The sequence below is a fragment of the Bufo bufo genome, chromosome 5, assembly GCF_905171765.1.
Source record: "Bufo bufo chromosome 5, aBufBuf1.1, whole genome shotgun sequence".
In the NCBI taxonomy this organism is placed as follows: domain Eukaryota; kingdom Metazoa; phylum Chordata; class Amphibia; order Anura; family Bufonidae; genus Bufo; species Bufo bufo.
In genome coordinates, this window is record NC_053393.1 from 98,698,770 (window position 1) to 98,709,011 (window position 10,242).

Below are 10,242 nucleotides of genomic sequence, written 5' to 3' on the forward strand. Positions count from 1 at the left end.
CATATTATACCAGTCACATTCCCTCCATAGATTGCATATTACTTAGCGTTGCCTCCAAGCTTGTTAGCAAGAGGTCGATGCCAGAACTTATTTTTCAGCTGCCATATTAATTGTTTTTTGTTTTGAATAACTAGGGCATGTGTAGCCCAGGGCAAGCTTTTTGACATCCACGACATGGATGGGACTGACATACCATTATAAGCAACTGACCACCACGTCAGGAACAGCGATGAGAGACCTTCCTACAGACCTCCCTAAAGAGCCTGTGAAGATGTTAGGAAGGGCAGCACATGGCTGCAGAGTGAAGAGATAGTGAGCATTAGAAAGAGAGGACCTCCTGACGAAGCTGAGCAAGCAAAACACGCATCGAGGCGTTTGTCTGGACACTTTTTGGTCTCCTTCCCCTAATCATGTCTACAGGTGGATCTTGTAGGTGGTAGTATTTGATGTGACATTATTTTATAGCCTTTACTTGTTACTTGAAGATGATTGGGACATCCCCCTCTTGACTTATTATATATTTGACATAGGCTATCCAATGCATACATATTATGTCTACTACAACCGGGTCTCCCCGTGATCCTTTTTGGACATGTTATATATTCTTTTCAGGGGTTGTAAGGCCTGTGGCCAGTGATTCAGTACAACATTAGGTTATTGTCACCTATTTCTGATGTTGCTATAACTTTGTACCGTTTTATTATGTATTTTTGATTTTGTTTAATAAATTGATATTAGTTTATTTACACATTTGGGCGTACTACTTTTGTTCTTTTTGGAAACATATTTGTAGGTTATATTATACATACGTACATGCCCTTGGTATTTTTAGTTTGAGTCTTTTTGTCTTTATTAGAAAGAGAGAGCAAGTTGAAAAAACTATGACACAGGTACCCGCTAGACTTTACCTCTCCATTGCCTAGAAGTAGCAGAAGAGGATCCAGGTAGAGCCAGATAAGTGAGGCCTCAGAGGAGAGTGAGTGCCAAAGTGCAGAAAATGCGGTGAGCGCCCGAGTGTAGAGGATGGGAGTGGTGGTGGCCCTGATGATGATGTGTCACGGTGTACTCCCTCTCTGGCGTCAGTGTAGTGAAGAAGCGTCACCCTGTGTTCCCTTGGAGCACTCCTTGTAGCTATCGGCTCCCTGCCTGATGGTAATTTCTCTTAGCTCACCAAGAACAGCGACATACAGTACAGACTAAAAGTTTGGACACACCTTCTCATTCAAAGAGTTTTCTTTATTTTCATGACTATGAAGGCATCAAAACTATGAATTAACACATATGGAATTATATACATAACAAACAAGTGTGAAACAACTGAAAATATGTCATATTCTAGGTTCTTCAAAGTAGCCACCTTTTGCTTTGATTACTGCTTTGCACACTCTTGGCATTCTCTTGATGAGCTTCAAGAGGTAGTCCCCTGAAATGGTTTTTCAACAGTCTTGAAGGAGTTCCCAGAGATGCTTAGCACTTGTTGGCCCTTTTGCCTTCACTCTGCGGTCCAGCTCACCCCAAACCATCTCGATTGGGTTCAGGTCCGGTGACTGTGGAGGCCAGGTCATCTGGCGCAGCACCCCATCACTCTCCTTCATGGTCAAATAGCCCTTACTTTCAAAGTTTTCCCAATTTTTCGGCTGACTGACTGACCTTCATTTCTTAAAGTATTGATGGCCACTAGTGTTTCTTTACTTAGCTGCTTTTTTCTTGCCCTAATACCAATTCTAACAGTCTATTCAGTAGGACTATCAGCTGTGTATCCACCTGACTTCTCCTCAACGCAACTGATGGTCCCAACCCCATTTATAAGGCAAGAAATCCCACTTATTAAACCTGACAGGGAACACCTGTGAAGTGAAAACCATTTCAGGGGACTACCTCTTGAAGCTCATCAAGAGAATGCCAAGAGTGTGCAAAGCAGTAATCAAAGCAAAAGGTGGCTACTTTGAAGAACCTAGAATATTACATATTTTCAGTTGTTTGACACTTGTTTGTTATGTATATAATTCCACATGTGTTAATTCATAGTTTTGATGCCTTCAGTGTGAAGCTACAATTTTCATAGTCATGAAAATAAAGAAAACTCTTTGAATGAGAAGGTGTGTCCAAACTTTTGGTCTGTACTGTACATTGTACAGCAGCTGTGATTGGCATTGCAGCTCAGCCTTATTCACTTCAATGGGTCTAGGAGGCGCCTAGGCCATGTGACCCATGAACCTGAGGTCATATGACCTAGGCTAAGCTGTGAGGAGGCCGTGGCTGTACTGCAAGTGCTGGTGCCTTCTCAGACAGCTGATCCGTGGGAGTCCTGGGTGTCAGAACCCACTGATCAGATAGTGATTACCTATCTAGAGGATAGGTCATCAGTATAAAAGTTTCAGAAAACCCCTTTAAGAGAGTCAGAAAGCAAGCCAGATGAAACTGGTTCAGTTTCTCTTTACCGTATGCAGGTTTGAAGTCTCTTTACCGTATGCAGGTTTGAACTAGAGGAGGATCTCCTGGTTAACAATTCCCCTGAGACGACGGCTCAGTTAGAAGAGTCTAAAATCTCCTTAAATAATTATCTGGAGAATAAGGCACAACAAAGAGTGTTTTTCGAGGGGGCCCGATATTTCGGGGAATCTGGGAAACCAGGTAGATTGCTTTCCACCATTGTACAGAATCAAAGGGGGGACGGCAGAATTAAGCGTGTTGAGAGGAGAGATGGGGTGATAACATCCAGCCCGGGAGAAATTGAGCAGGAATTTGTTAAATATTACAGGGACCTCTACTCCTCGGAGGGAGTGGGGGACGATGGAGACATAAAACTCTTTTTAGAGGGGGCCTCGCTCCCTACTCTCTCCGAGGAGGACAGGGAGTACTTGAATGGACCAATAGAATTGGAGGAATTATGTGACACTCTGAAATCGATAAAGGGTAACTCTAGCCCCGGGCTGGATGGTCTCCCCTTCGAGATATATAGAAGATATGGGGAGGCTATCCTTCCAGTGTTCTTGCGGGTCCTTAATGAATCTATGGACAGGGGTGAACTCCCTGCCTCCCTCTCAGAGGCTGTAATAACCCTGATAGGGAAAAAGGGGAAGGACGAGAGTAGGGTGGACTCGTATCGCCCCATCTCTCTTCTCAACACGGACTTTAAAATATGTGCCAAATTGTTGGCAAATCGCCTAAAAAAAGTGATAGGTGGAATAGTACACCCAGATCAATCGGGGTTTATACCGAAACGCCAGGCTCAAATGAATATCCGCCGGGCCCTTCTTAATATACAGATGAGTGGAGAGGGCGCCCACTCCATCCTGTCATTGGACGCAGAAAAAGCGTTTGACAGGGTGGAGTGGGCATATCTCTGGAATATAATGCGTGAGCTAAACCTGGGGGAAAAATTTATTAGCTGGGTGCAACTACTTTACCAACATCCGAAAGTAAGGATCAAAATCAATGGAGAGACATCTGAATCGATAACATTGCAAAGGGGAACTAGGCAGGGGTGCCCCCTTTCCCCATTACTGTTTGCCATATTCATCGAACCGTTAGCATGTAAGGTGCGATCAGATGATAATATCAGGGGGTTTGGGAGTAGGGGCGCTTCAGATAAAATGTGTTTATACGCGGATGATGTCTTGTTCTTCTTGAAAGGGGGGGCGACGACGGTTCCATATTTGATGCAAACTGTAAACCAATTTGGCCAAATTTCTGGCTTTAGGGTGAATTGGATGAAATCAGTGCTACTCCCAATTGGCTATGAAACCAGGAGAACGGATATTAATGTTAAAATATTGAAACCCACAGATGCACTGGAATATCTTGGAATAAAAATTAGTGCGAGGATTCAGGAATATATAGAATTGAATTTTGCCCCTCTGCTTAAAAGGGTCAAAAATAAAATAAGTATCTGGCAAAAAATACTGATAAGACAGGCAGATCGCATCGCTATTATTAAGATGATTTTGCTGCCGCAGATCCTTTATGTTATATCCTCATGTCCTGTCTGGATAGGGGACCACCTTTTTAACGTACTGGAAGGATTGATAAATGATCTTATATGGGGGAAAAAAAGGGTCAGGCTCAAACAAAAATACTTATGGCTCGATGAAGAAGACGGTGGTTTGTCTGTTCCCTGCTTCAGAGGCTACTATTACGCATCCCAGCTACAATGGTTAATGACAGAGGATGACAGATTACGTCAGTATCTAGTGGGTGAGTTTGTAGGTCTCCAATACAATATTTTTAGTGTCTTGGAAGCCGGGATATTGAAATTAAAGGGTAAGAAGTGCCCTATTAGCAATATGATGCACTTGATATGGGTGAATGTTAAAAAATACTGAGGATAAATTATTCATTAAAGATTACCCCTCTATGGGGGAATATAAACTTAGGCGAGTTTCAGAAGTTAGATGATTATGTATTTTGGGAAAAAATGGTATTAAGTTTATTTCACAGATTGAGATAAAAGGAAAGCTCAGGACACTAGAAGAACTAGGGCTTAGCATAAAACTAGACACCCTCACACGTTTTAGATATTTTCGGTTAAAACACGCATTCGACACCACTGAGAATAAAGAGTATTTAATCACTAAACAATCAGAATTTGTAGAATTTTGTTGTCTCAATAAGGGGACCAAAATATCAATATCACAGATATATAAAAAAATTAAAAGGGGTTTAGGGGGAGTGATAAAGTTTAACAGTGAACAAAAATGGGCACTAGAAGTGGAACCTAACTCTCTAGATTGGAGATGTATCTATAAAAGTATAAAAAGAAGTACAGTATCGAGTAATTTTCGATTGATACAGTTCTTTATTGTCCATCGTACCTACATCACCCCACGGGTGCTGAGTAGGATGTATAAAACAAGGGACGCTAGATGCTGGAAGTGCAGGATGGATAACGCGGATTTCACCCACTTGATCTGGTACTGCCCCCTAATGCAGGTTTATTGGAGTCAGGTTTTTCGGGAGCTGACCAGATCGACTGGGTGTTCCGCTCCACTGGAGATTTCTATAGCGGTGCTTGGATATATCAGGAAAATAGGCCTCGATAGAGAAATAGAAATGAAATGGGCCAAAGGATTAATGCTGGCGCGGGTTGTAGTGGCTAGAGAGTGGGGGGCGGACACACCACCAAATATCGTAGAATGGAAGAATCTATGTGGGAGGGTACGTAGATACGAATATGCCGGTACCCATAAATAAATAGAGGAAAAAGGAAAAAAACCCTGATATGAGATCATGAAATCAACCTCTTCTTTTTTGGTTTTGTTTTTTCTATTTGCGGTAACCATCAAGACATCCATGGGGGGGAGGGGAAGGGGGGGGGTTATATTGGCTTTTTTGCATATGTATGACATGAGAAAAGAAACAGGACAGGGATACATCCCTGATGTCTAAGGATAAGCGAGTAACAATTGTATGTGTATATACAGGAAATATCTTCGTGCATGTCCTGTTGTATTATTGTTTATTGTTATGTCTTGTTTCTGAATTTTTTATATGATGAAAGGGAAAAATAAAAATATTCTAAAAAAAAAAATAAAAAAAAAAATTGTGCATTTGTATTGTGCAGCATTTGTTTGCGGTTCTGCTGTGATACTGCAGCTAGATAGAGGGACAAAAGCTATTGGAACAAATAATTTCTACTGGTGTGATATACCAGTTGCCCCCCCAAAAAACTGATTAAAGCAGGGGTGTTATATACCAATAATACACTTTCTATATAGTGAATTTAGGTAGTGCAGCATTGGTTTGATGTTTTGCTGCGTTACTGCAGCTACAGATAGTGACAAACGACATTGAAACAAATAATTTCTACTGGTGTGATATACCAGTTGACCGCCCAAAAAAACTGATTGAAGCAGGGCCTACAGTAAAATTTTTATCCATTGACTGCATAATGTACTTCCTCGAGCCACATAATCAGAATTTCTTTTATGTCAGGTGAATGCCAAATTTTTAAGACCCGTACTCCTGTGGCCTAAAATAAAAAACAGGGCACATTTCAGAGAATTTCCCTTTAAGGGTACTTTCACACTAGCGTTTTTCTTTTCCGGCATAGAGTTCCATCAAAAGGGCTCAATGCCGGAAAAGAACTGATCAGTTATATCCCCATGCATTCTGAATGGAGAGTAATCCATTCAGGATGCATCAGGATGTCTTCAGTTCAGTCTTTTTGACTGATCAGGCAAAAGATAAAACCGCAGCATGCTACGGTTTTATCTCCGGCCAAAAAACTGAAGACTTGTCTGAATGCCGAATCACAAGTCTTCAGTTTTTTGGCCGGAGATAAAACCCATAGGTATGTACTAGTGCCGGATACGTCCTTCCTTCCGGACCGAAAAAAAGGTGAAAAAAATAAATGCCGGATCCGTTTTGCCGGATGACACCGGAAAGACGGATCTGGCATTTCAATGCATTTTTCTGACTGATCAGGCATTTTTAAGACTGATCAGGATCCTGATCAGTCTTACAAATGCCATGCTTGCCGGATTACTCTGCCACAAGTGGGAAAGTAGCCTAAGGGCTCTTTCACACCTGCGTTCTTGTCTTCCGGCATAGAGTTCCGTCGTCGGGGCTCTATGCCGGAAGAATCCTGATCAGTTTTATCCTAATGCATTCTGAATGGAGAGAAATCCGTTCAGGATGCATCAGGATGTCTTCAGTTCCGGAACGTTTTTTGGCCGGAGAATATACCGCAGCATGCCGCGCTTTTTGCTCCGGCCAAAAATCCTGAAGACTTGCCGCAAGGCCGGATCCGGAATTAATGCCCATTGAAAGGCATTGATCCGGATCCGGCCTTAAGCTAAACGTTGTTTCGGCGCATTGCCGGACCCGACATTTAGCTTTTTCAGAGTGGTTACCATGGCTGCCGGGACGCTAAAGTCCTGGCAGCCATGGTAAAGTGTAGCGGGGAGCGGGGGAGCAGTATACTTACCGTCGGTGCGGCTCCCGGGGCGCTCCAGAGTGACGTCAGGGCGCCCCAAGCGCATGGATCACGTGATCACATGGATCACGTCATCCATGCGCATGGGGCGCTCTGACGTCATTCTGGAGCGCCCCGGGAGCCGCACGGACTGTAAGTATACCGCTCCCCCGCTCCCCGCTCCTACTATGGCAACCAGGACTTTAATAGCGTCCTGGCTGCCATAGTAACACTGAAAGCATTTTGAAGACGGCTCCGTCTTCAAATGCTTTCAGTACACTTGCGTTTTTCCGGATCCGGCGGGCACCTCCGGCAACGGAAGTGCACGCCGCATCCCAACAACGCAAGTGTGAAAGAGGCCTAAGACGCATTAAAATGTCTCGTGATTAAGAAACTTTTTTGTTGGAATTTTTGTCATTGATCCTCCTCTAGTATGTCACTGTCCATTTTGTGGGACTATTTGTACACTTCTACTAAGTATTTGGTGGCTGCATATATGACTTGAAGGTTTTTCTGTTTTGCCTGCTATTAAAGTGAATGGGGCCCACCGCAAACTTGCGGTTCGCGAACATTTGATGTTCGTCCATCACTACTGCCTGGTACATGTGTTCTATGTGAGTCTATATAGACTGTCCTGCTACCAGTGGCATCTTGCTGTGGAGTATAGAGGCCTTCATTTTGCCAGTGTCAAACACCTGGAGAGTATAGAAAGTGTCCTGTTACTAGTGGCAAAAGCATGGGGAGTATAGAGACTGTACTGTATGCAACCGTCAAGTTTATTGCCTCAATCAGAGTAAACCGTGGTACACTTGTTGAGTAACATCTCCCATTTTGTCGTGGACGGAGTTGGTTACTGCAGTGCTTCGCCTATTCCATTCAGTGGGAGCAGTGCTGCAGTAACCAGCTATGTCCACTAAATAATGGATGGAAGGACCACGAAGAACATCTGACTGATGGGAATGTTAGTTAATGGACCCCCACCAATCAAATACTGAATCTGATAGACTATTCTGAGTACCGGAAAGCCCCTTTAAGTGTATTTCTGCCAAGATGTCAAAAATTCCTTTGGCGCTATCCAGCTTTTTACAGGAATAACCTAATTTGCTATTCATGTCCCAAGAGACATGAATGGAAAATTAATCTTGTTAGGCAATGATACATTATTTTCTCCTATATTGTTGCATACCTAGATAGACCTGCAGGAAAGCTGTGTGATCTATAATGGTAGCCATATTTATTGTCATCCGGCTTTGAAATAAAAGATATGACTAATTGTGCATTTTCCTTAAAGTCTTCAGATGGCTCCTATACTACTTCTGGTTACTTGCTGCTATTTAGAGTGGTGACCTAATTTCCCTCAACCTGTTTTATAAAAAAAATACATGTAGATGACAAGTAGCGTAACATTCATTATAATCGTAGATCTGACAAAATCAAGCTGTGCCTCACAGAGATTCAACTAACCTCCTACATATTCTAGTAACTTAGGGAACAGCTGTCCAACAGGCATTGTTTGAGACCTGACCAAGTGTGAATAGCTTCTGCCACAACTTGCTTCAGTCAGGATGATGTTAAGTGGATCAATGAAATTCTGCAGAGTAGGCATTATGAAGCTGGAATTACCCTTTAAAGGGGTTCTCCAAGACCAGAACCTATGGCTTTGGTCTAAAGGTCATGGCTGAGGACATGCACTTGACCACTGCCATCCAATGAATGTACACGGCCCGTCAAACATTTGGTCCAGAGGGCAAAGGAGCTTGGTGCTGGACCAAAGTGCTCGTTACAGGTGACTTTTTTTTCATTTTGCCCCATGCCTGGCCCCCTTATCACAGGTTACGTCAGGAGATATACATCAGGAGGACTTCCTGACGTATACTTCTGGCAGATGTCATGGTTTACACTGGATAGGGCACACATCGACTAATGTCCTTCATAGGCCCTATATGGTACATTTTGAAGGAAGCCTATGCATGGAATAGCTGAGCCTGCACTATTCCAAACAGGAGAACCAGCCCGATGGAGGCCAAAAGGACAACCTTTCAGTCAGATAAATAGAGGCCTATGGATACGCTTTCAGCGCATACGGCATGCAACCACTGTAAACATAGTATGAACATAGCCTAAATAATATATCACTTTCCCAGCAAATCCTAAAATTTCCCAGCAATTTACCAGCAGCTCGTCGCTGACTGAGAAGGGGGGGGGGGGGGGGGGGGGTAGTTTAATTTAAATCAAGTATTTAAGTGACAAATATTTGCTCTAGTCATTTTCCCCAAAAATTTAAATAAATTAAAAACAATTTTTTGGATTGCTTTGTGCATGCTCATCTGTAATTTAGGAGCAGCAGATGCTGTTGCCTGGTAACAGTGCGTGGCCTACTTGGTACCCGTCCTATGAACCAATGGCTAGCAGGATTTTTTTTCCCATCCAGTGCACATGCTACAAAAAAAGAGGTCGTTGTATGATTTCAATAATTAATCATCTACCAGGAGGTCTCAAGATTTTGTTGCATAGCGAGCGCCCTATGGAGGACACTAAACCAGAGAATCCCTCACTGTTGCCATTAATCACTGGGATGTAAGCAGGGGAGCGGAAACATGTAGGACATGCGACCCCAGCTATCTTCTAACAGACATGGCGTGCACCCCTTCGAGACGTATATGATGAGACGGGTTTGATATATGATTCATATAAAATAAAAGGCCGGCGATGATTGCATAACGCATTAAATAATTGACAAGCTGCCTTGTACAGAAGCAGAGAATCTTCTCCATGATGGCAATATCCTCCTACCACACATTCAATGGTAGGTCAGTGTGAATGTCTCAATGCAAGACCCTGTAAGAGCTCCCCAGCTAGAACTAGAGGGGATGCATGCAAGTTCCAAGCCGTGCAGCCCCCATTATCAGAGCTTACCTTTGCGTGTCTTCTAATAAAGGAATCGTTAGCCTGACGGTGCCGCCGGCTCCAGCACTGAGGAGGTTATTAAGCTTGCAGGGCTGGCTGATTATGTGATGATGCTAGCAGGCAGACAATGTCAGTGTGTTTCCCATCCAGACGACAGCTGCTCAATTCTCTCTCTTTTTTTGGACGCTTTTGTCACGCCTGTCTACTGCCCCCCCCTTTCAATTAACTTTATTGGTAACAACTGAACAGTTATCTTTGTTAGACTTCGTGTCCGTTGGACGATGAGATCCAAACGTCTTTCATTCAGATATATTGAGATTAAAATCAATAAAAACAAGCCACCGAATATAGAGGCAATATAAACTGAATTACACATAAGGCTCGGTAAACTGGGATAAAAAGAGTGTAGATGCATTTGT

The 10,242-nt window shown here is 43.1% G+C and overlaps 1 protein-coding gene across 1 annotated transcript in view; it reads right to left on the minus strand.

The window, feature by feature from the left end:
- Window positions 1–9,978, minus strand: part of PKIA (cAMP-dependent protein kinase inhibitor alpha) — a 99,731-nt gene extending 89,753 nt beyond the window's left edge. The window contains exon 1 of the mRNA XM_040433415.1: window positions 9,833–9,978. The gene's annotated coding sequence lies outside the window, so the exon portion shown is untranslated. The remainder of the gene's footprint in view (window positions 1–9,832) is intronic.
- Between the last annotated feature and the right edge of the window lie 264 nt (window positions 9,979–10,242).